This window comes from Chenopodium quinoa, unplaced genomic scaffold (genome assembly GCF_001683475.1).
Source record: "Chenopodium quinoa cultivar QQ74 unplaced genomic scaffold, ASM168347v1, whole genome shotgun sequence".
Lineage (NCBI taxonomy): Eukaryota > Viridiplantae > Streptophyta > Magnoliopsida > Caryophyllales > Amaranthaceae > Chenopodium > Chenopodium quinoa.
In genome coordinates, this window is record NW_018745684.1 from 3401065 (window position 1) to 3409741 (window position 8677).

Consider the following 8677-nt stretch of genomic DNA (forward strand, 5'->3'; position numbering starts at 1 on the left):
CGTCTCGCTTTCCATTACCATAAAGTTATGCTCTTAAACAAGAGTATATGACTAATTGACTAGCTTAGCAAATCTATTACATGTTCATATTAGTATTTGTAGTCGTGTTTCACTTTGAATATGACAACTAACTAACATTGCGTATGAAAAATCAAACAAGAAAGCTTTTATAACCTTCAAGATGTTAAAAATGTATTAGTACAAATTTGGAATATTCGATCCAAACAAGCATAATATGTATATATGAGGCAATTTGCATAACATTCATGCAAAAAAGTATTCGCATGTCACAATTTCTATTTTCTTTTCTTAACTCCCTCAACTCTAAAACTTAAGGAATTTGGTTACAGAGTATAAAGTCTAAACAAGGGCTTATAATTCAAAAAAAATAAAAAAGAAAAGAAAAAAAAAGGGGGGGCTTATAATAAAATAAGTTCACATAAAATTAGATGAAACAAGCCTAAATTTCTACCATGAAATAGTATGTGTATTTCCTTTTTTCCTATAATCTGTTAACTTTTCATGTAAATGAAAAATATTTTAAAATCCATTTGTAATTCATTGACAAAATACTATGAATGTTGGATGTATTGATCTACGGAGTAACAATGTTTTTAGACTAACTACTAACGTATAATTTTGTTATTGATTATGCAACGGTGTATAATTCATGGTATTTAATTTATAATATACGGAGTACAAGCATTTTAAAATTACTGGTACATAACAATAGTATTTCACCACTTGTATCAATTTTCGTACGGATTACGTAGTAACCATTAACTACCTCTAAAAATAAAGAAAATACACTAACTACCAACAAAACCGAAAGAGAAACCGTTGAAACGGGCTTTGGTCCCACCAAAAACGGAGAAAACGACAGACACGTGTCGCGATGGCTGAGGCACGTAATGACACGTGTGACCATGTCAAACTGACGTGTCCACGTTGGAATAGTGGGGCCATACACGTCCCTTTCTTTGACAGCTGTTGATTGGATCAACGTCGGTGACAGTTGAGTAGAATCTATTCGACGGCTTAGATTTAGCCACGTGTCCGAATCACACCCCTTAATCAAACGTGGGAAAATGTGGGACCCACAAAAAGGAGAAAGGTTTTCCGGGAAAAAGTGGGACCCAGAGTCTGAGCTGGCTACACGACTGTTTGTTTTTACATGGTCAAAACTGGAGGTTGACAAGACAATGTATTACAGTATTAGCCTTTTTAATACTCCTTTTTTTACTCTCTAAGTTTTCTTTAATCGGTCAATTTTATAAGTTTTTTTTTTTTTTTTATTTATTATTATTTATATTTATTTTTTTTATTTTTTTTAAGGTAAGGAAAAGGATCCTAATCATATTTCAATCATTATGGTTTCTTGGTCCAGTATTTGCTGATGAGACCCTTTAAAAGTGAAGAAAAAGGGTAAGAGAGGGGATCTACATCCTCAAAGTGTCTTGAGTAGGATTAAACTCTTAATCTCAAAATTGGAATATACTCCGTACAATCTTTCCGACAAGATCAAACTTAGGTCAGTAAGTATACCAAGTATTTCTTAAATGGGTTTGTGTTTGTAACGGAGTACAATATTCATAGAGGACATGTTCCTCACTCCTCAAGTCCTCATTGCTGTACCTCATAAGTTAAGAAAATTAGATGCATAAGAGTATTTTTTGTTCATTTAATATTTTTTGTTGTGTAAGTACTATCCTTAAGTAGTTGGGTGCACATACTCTATATACCCGTGTGTAAATAAAAATTGTTGTGTAAGTGTTAAAATAGAAGTGTTGATTATATGATTATTACTCCCTCCATGTTTAAATAAATGAAACATTTTTACTTTTACGATCGTGTTTAAATAAATGAAACGTTTTTTTTTTCTTTTAGTAATTTCTCTCTACTTTTTAATAATATTCTACTAATAATGGTCCCTACAAAATCCTTTACTTTCTTCACTCCTCAAATCTATGCCCCACTACCTACTCTGTATTATTTTACTAAATTCAACTAACATTTGTAAAAGTTAAAACGTTTAATTTATTTAAACACGGAAGGAATATTTCTGTTAATTGAATATCTATTTATAGCACTTGTAACTTGTAAGTGTTGTAAGTCTGTAACGACTTCTGAAAATTTCTTTCGAATCAGATTAAGTCTTGATAAGGAAATTTTCGATACAGATCAATTTTGAATCATCTAATTTTAAGTACAATTAGTCATTTTTGGCTTTTCCAAAAATGAAAAATTTCCTGACCTATGAAAAATTTCCTGACCTCAAAAAAAAAAAAAAAAGGAAAACTAACACAGGAAAGTTCCGTGAAAGCCAACAATTGAAGACTAACAACTGGTCAACATAATAGAATGAACATAGTCAGGAAATTAGATTTGTTCAACACTGAATGTCTTTTTATTTTTATTTTTTTTATTAAGGATGTATTACCATATTGGTAACTCCACCACCCCACCGCTAATTTTTTTTTTTTTCCTTTTCTTTTCCTTTTAAACGAAATAATTAATGGTAATTTAATTTATAAATGACATTTATGATCTTGACTTTATTGCTTTTCTTATTTGAATAATTCTATGCGGGCATGAAACACGATAATCAATGTTACTTCTACAAAATTTTCCTTGTTACTTTTTTGTAGTTGGGAAGTAGGAGAAATCTAATTAATGTAATTATAGTTACTTATAGTTTTGTCAAAGTTTATTTGTTTTAACCATTTGTGTCATCAATGACGAATTGACAACTATGCGATCTACAATTGAATAATTTATCATATTTGTTTATTACTCTGTACTCTGTATTAATTTTGAGTTCAACTATTATTTTACCAAATGTTTATTTGAAAACTCTTGCTAACTCAAAACTTGTATCATACGGAGTATATAGTAGCTGAAATTATGGTTGGGAACCAATCTTCGAGTTGCAAATATGTTGTTGATTTTGACAGATTGTGTGTTTAATAACTAGTTTAACTATTGTTTGCCGAACAACTATTTTGTGTTAATTAAATTCAATAGTAAGAGTTTAATTAAGCAACTATTTTTTTTTCATGCATTGATTATCAACTACCTAGTGAAATTGTTAGCATGAGACATGACATACTGGCTTTTAAAAATTTAACGACACACAAACGAATAATCGAACATTGTAGGTGGTAATGACTAACAAATAATCTAATTTAAAACGAAATTCAAGAAATAGAGTTTGATCACACGATCACATTATACCGAAGAGTGGGAAAGTTGAAAAAATGGATCATTAACTTATGAATTATATGAATGGTCTTACTTTTTGATTTAATATTGGGTGATGACATAAGGAGCTCCATAAATTAAAATTATAAAATACAGCATATGGAGGTGTAGTATGACATATCAAGATGACATGAGCATTATGCCTTCTTTTGTAACCAAGAAATAGGTGTTGTTTGGTTGGTGTAGGAATTTAATTCCCATAGAAATTTATACTTCATAGGAAGTTAATTTCTTAATGAAATTTTTAGGAATTTATAAAATGTGTTTGGTTGGCAATAAGGGAAATTGAAATTCCCATGAATTTTGATTTATCTAAGGGGAGTTAGATAATTTATTTCCCATGTTTAGTGAAAAGTTGAAATTCCCATAAATTTCCACTTTTCCCATTTTTGTTTTTTTTATATCAACCTAACAACTACTCATTTTATCAATTCTCATAAATTTTCAATTCCTCCATTTTACAATGTCAACCAAACATAGCCATAGTTTTGTTTTACAAAGTGGATGAATTGAACCACATAATGCTTAATCAGAAGAAAACGACTTTTGGAAGCTTCTTCAAAGAAGAAAGATCCCGTTTTTCTCAAGGGGTTGCAATTATTTTTTTTATTTTTTTTTTTTATTTTTTTTTTTGTTGCAAACGAGGGGCTAGGCCCCGGAAAAGCAATTAATTTTCATGACTTTCACTTCTTTTTTTTTTCACGAGTGGTTATAAAGGGATAAGACTCATAACCTAGGTTGCATTGATACGGACACGGACACGGATACGATACGGACACGAAAAAACGGCAATCCAAAAATAGGGGACACAGGTACAGCAAATAACAAGACAAATAATATATCAAAAAAACGAGATTTTGACAACCTATTCAGCAAAACACTAAATAATTAACCTTAAAACAAGTCATTTACCGTAGCTAAATAATATTCTCCTAATTCACATACAATAATATGCTATGAAATGTGTTTTGAAGGCGCTCGTATTATAACTCTTACCTTTTTTTCTCATACTTTATCTTAACTTTTTAATTAAAAAAGTTAAATAGATGAGGTGACATATCAAAATGCAAACCGGACCGAATCGTATCATAGTAGGATACGATTCGTCTCAAAATGTCTATATATATTAAAAAACCGGATGCAATTTTTATGTGTGTCCGTCGTGTGTCGAACGAGTGTCGGTGTCCGACACAATGTCGGACACGACTGTTGGACAAAATGTCCGTGCATCCTAACTCATAACAGTTACTTCGTATGTAACTAATGTTTCATAACAAGAGCATAATGCAAATTTTGTATAACAATAAAAAAAAATAAAAATAGTGGGACACATTACGTCACTTTAGTTTTCAAAATTTAGTGTATCATTGAAGATATTTTAGTACCAGTGTACCACCATTTATAATAGCTTGACAATATCAATTGTACAGATTCACAAATTAATGGTACCATAAGTTCAAGTTGTTTTACAAAAGGAAATATAGTCATGTGGGATTTTGTTTGGTTTGTCTTATTATAAATTTAATTAATAGAAAAATTCAAGTTTATCTCTGAGATGAACATGAAAATATATCTCCTCTCACAATATATTGTTTTATTTTTATTTTTAAAATAATAAAGGTTAAATTATAAAGTGACACAGAAATAAATGCATAAAGTTGTAACATGATTAATTGGGGCTCCCTCTTTAATTAATATCAACTTTTTATATTTTTTACGTGTATGAAAATGAAGATATAAACGTTTTAACACATGTCTTGGAGATCATACAAAATTAAATGGGGCAAAAATAAAGGGACAGAGGGATTGGTGGATTACTATTTTAGATTTGCAGGCATCTTTAGTACAATTAAAATTATTTACTCGTACATTGCATTTCTATTATCAATGTTACAATTCACAACTTAGGTCCCGTTCACTTCACCTTATTTTTGTTGAACTAAAATTATTTTTACTGAACTAAAATTATTTTTGCTGAACCAAAATTATTTTTACTGAACTGAAATTAATTTTAATAAACTGAAATTATTTTTGCTGAACTGAAACTATTTTTGCTGATTCACTGTTATAATTCTTCTTTAAAGTTACCGATTTTTAGTGAACTGAAATTATTTTTACTGAATTGAACTTATTTTTACTGAAATGAAATTATTTTTGCTGAACGGAAATTATTTTTACTGAATATTATATTTCTAAGGTGAAGTGAACAGGGTCTTAGTGGTACTAATGTCATTTCCTATTAATTCGCCACTTATTTATAGGTTTGACATGTTATGCAACTACCTATACATAACAACCTTGCATTACTACACATTCCTTCTTAGATCATCATCACTCATGGGTCATGGTATAAAAATTTATAGGGTTTTTCTATATAGTAACCCCGTTAATTTCACTTTTCTACGTTGTGCCACAACTTATATCACTTTCTACACTGTAATCCTAATATACATTTTGTTTCCACACGGTAACCTTGTCGTTATCCCGCCGTTAAAAAAATTCCATTAATGGAGCCCACTCTCCATTTATTAATATTTTTTTATCGATTTGCGTGTTGAAAAACCTTCTGTTAAAGGTTTTGGGGGCTATTTTATTCCTTAAGGTTCCAAATTGAGCTCAGATTTCACAAAAAAGTAACGTAAATGCCTCGTGTTGCTTACTAAAAAGGTCTCGATTTACGTGTTCACGTTTTAATAAGCAAAACGAGGCATTTACGTTACTTTTTTGTGAAATCTGAGCTTAATTTGGAATCTTAAGGACTAAATAGCCCCCAAAACCTTTAACGGAAGGTTTTCCAACGCGCAAATCGATAAAAAATATTAATAAATAGAGAGTGGGCCCCATTAACGGTGTTTTTTAACGGCGGGATAACGGCAAGGTTACCGTATGGAAACAAAATGTATATTGGGTTACAGTGTAGAAAGTCATATAAGTTGGGACACAACGTAGAAAAGTGAAATTAATAGGGTTACTATACAGAAAAACCCAAATTTATATCATCCATCTCTCTCTCTACCACTTTCTCACTCCTCTACATTACCTATACGGCTATACCACATTACAATATATTTTCTTCAAAATTCATCCCACCCATGGTATAAAAAAAGTTTACCACTACACTTTCTCTCTCCTATATATTTTAATTACACACTTAATTTAATTATGATTATATTTCATTTTATTATTGGAAATAACTACTACATCCGTTTCATATTTTTTGCTACTTTGGGGTATTATTTGTGAAATATAAGAAATTTCAAAGTTGCAAAAACGCATGAAACAGAAGTAGTAATTAATATTTGTAAAATTAATTAAATAAAATAAGCAATAAGTAGTAAAAAGCGCCGTTCAAAAAAAAAAAAAAGTAGTAAAAAGCGAATTCAAAAAATTTATAAAACTATATCAATATGAGTGTCTATGTGTAGGTCTTGAAAAATTATGAACAATGGTAATTTTTTCATGAATTTTTATTGTATAATTTTTTCTTAAAATGCAATTGAAAAAAATAAAATTATATGATAGCCAGACTACATGGCATGACCAGGTTGGTTCATGCTTCACGTGGACCAAAGCAAAATGTTTACCATGTGATGATATATACCATCAAATGGTATAGTTTTATACTCCATCCGTTTCGTATTAATCGTAACATTGTATTATTAGTATGAAATGAGAATTTTTTTTATAATATTGTATTGTTAGTATGAAAGAGAAATAATAATAATAATAATAATACTACCTCCGGTCGCTATTATTTGCAACTTTGGAGGGTTTCACGGTTCACGAAGCATAATTTGATAATAAAAGGAAAGGGTACTTTGTACATGTGATTAGGAGGAGAGAGAAAAATTAAAATGGAGGACCACTATATTAAAATCTGATTTTGTACATGTGGTTATGAGGAAAAATAAAAAGGGGGACCACTATATAAATGTCTTTTTAACCAAAAAAGTTTGTTAAAAAGGGAAAGAAATTGGAAAGTTGCAAATAATGCTGGGCGGCCAAAAATAGTAAAAGTTGCAAATAATAGCGACCGGAGGTAGTAAATTATTTATGAAAGTGAGGTTAGTGGGAGAGGGAAATTATAAAATAATAGTGGGTTCTTTCCAAATATAAAAGTGTCGTAATTAATATGAAACAAAGGAAAAAGAAAGTGTTGCGATTAATACGAAACGGAAGGAGTACCACCAATGTAGTAAAAATTTGTAAAATTTTGATATTTTTTACACCACAGTATAAAATTATACCACATGTGTTGATGTTCTTACACTTTAATAGTAAACTATCTTGTACTTTTAACAATCGTTTTTTTTTTTTCAAATGAAAATAATGTCACCAGTTAAAGATTAAGAGTATAATTGTCCTCTTAGCCTTGGTCATGGTCCATGGATACAATCATACTGATTTATTTATTTATGTATTTTTATTTTTAAACATCGAGAAGAGGATGATAATTCGAGCCGACTCCCTCGGGAGTTGATAGAATTGATCTTAAGCAAAGTCGACATTGTAATCCTTTGTCGCTGCTAGCGTTGGTTGTCTCTAGGGAATTATATTGTATGGTATTGTTATAAGTAAGAGTGTGCTCTCCTTTCACTATGCCAACGTCGCTATTTGTCTACCCAAAACCATCGTCATCATTGTCACTCATACTCTTTTCGACCCCTCAAGGATTAATTGAGCGTGAGGTTGATCGTTATATATACATAATGTGATTTTTTTCGCAAGGTTTTTGCTCCTTGAATCTGTGGTTGTTTAACTCCCACCTCCACTTGTAACCTTGGGTGCAGATGACTCTAAAAACATTTAATCATGTCAACGCATTACCCATGTCATATCCTTTGGGGTCTATCCAATCAAAGTTATTAAAGAAGCTGGAGAAAAAGTATAGTATTTAACGCTTATATGTAGCCATTTTAGTAACATATAGGTAACGTAACATATATCATTACCCTAAATCTAATACTAATAATACTCCCTCCGTCCCATAATATTTGACAAAGTTACTATTTTCGTTCGTCACAAAATACTTGACACGTTACTAAATGTGGAATCGGACCACTAATAAAAAATATTTTCCTATACTCTCTTTGTGACCACAAACCCCAAAACCTAATTAAATCCTGCATTTTCTCTTTCCTTATTACCCTCACCTCTCCCACTTTTTGTTTTCTTACAATATAAAAATATAAAAGAAAATCCTTTATATGATAAACAAATGTTTTAAATGAACCTATTTATAATTTTTTTAAATTACATGTCTACCCCAACGTTCCAAATATTATGGGATGGAGGAAGTACTCCGTAAAAAGTTGCTCTTATATTTCTTCCTCTGTCCTAATTTGTTTGTTTTATCATAAAATGTTACGGAGTAGTTACTTTGCAAAGGAGGATGTGACTAGGGTCCGTTTGGTAG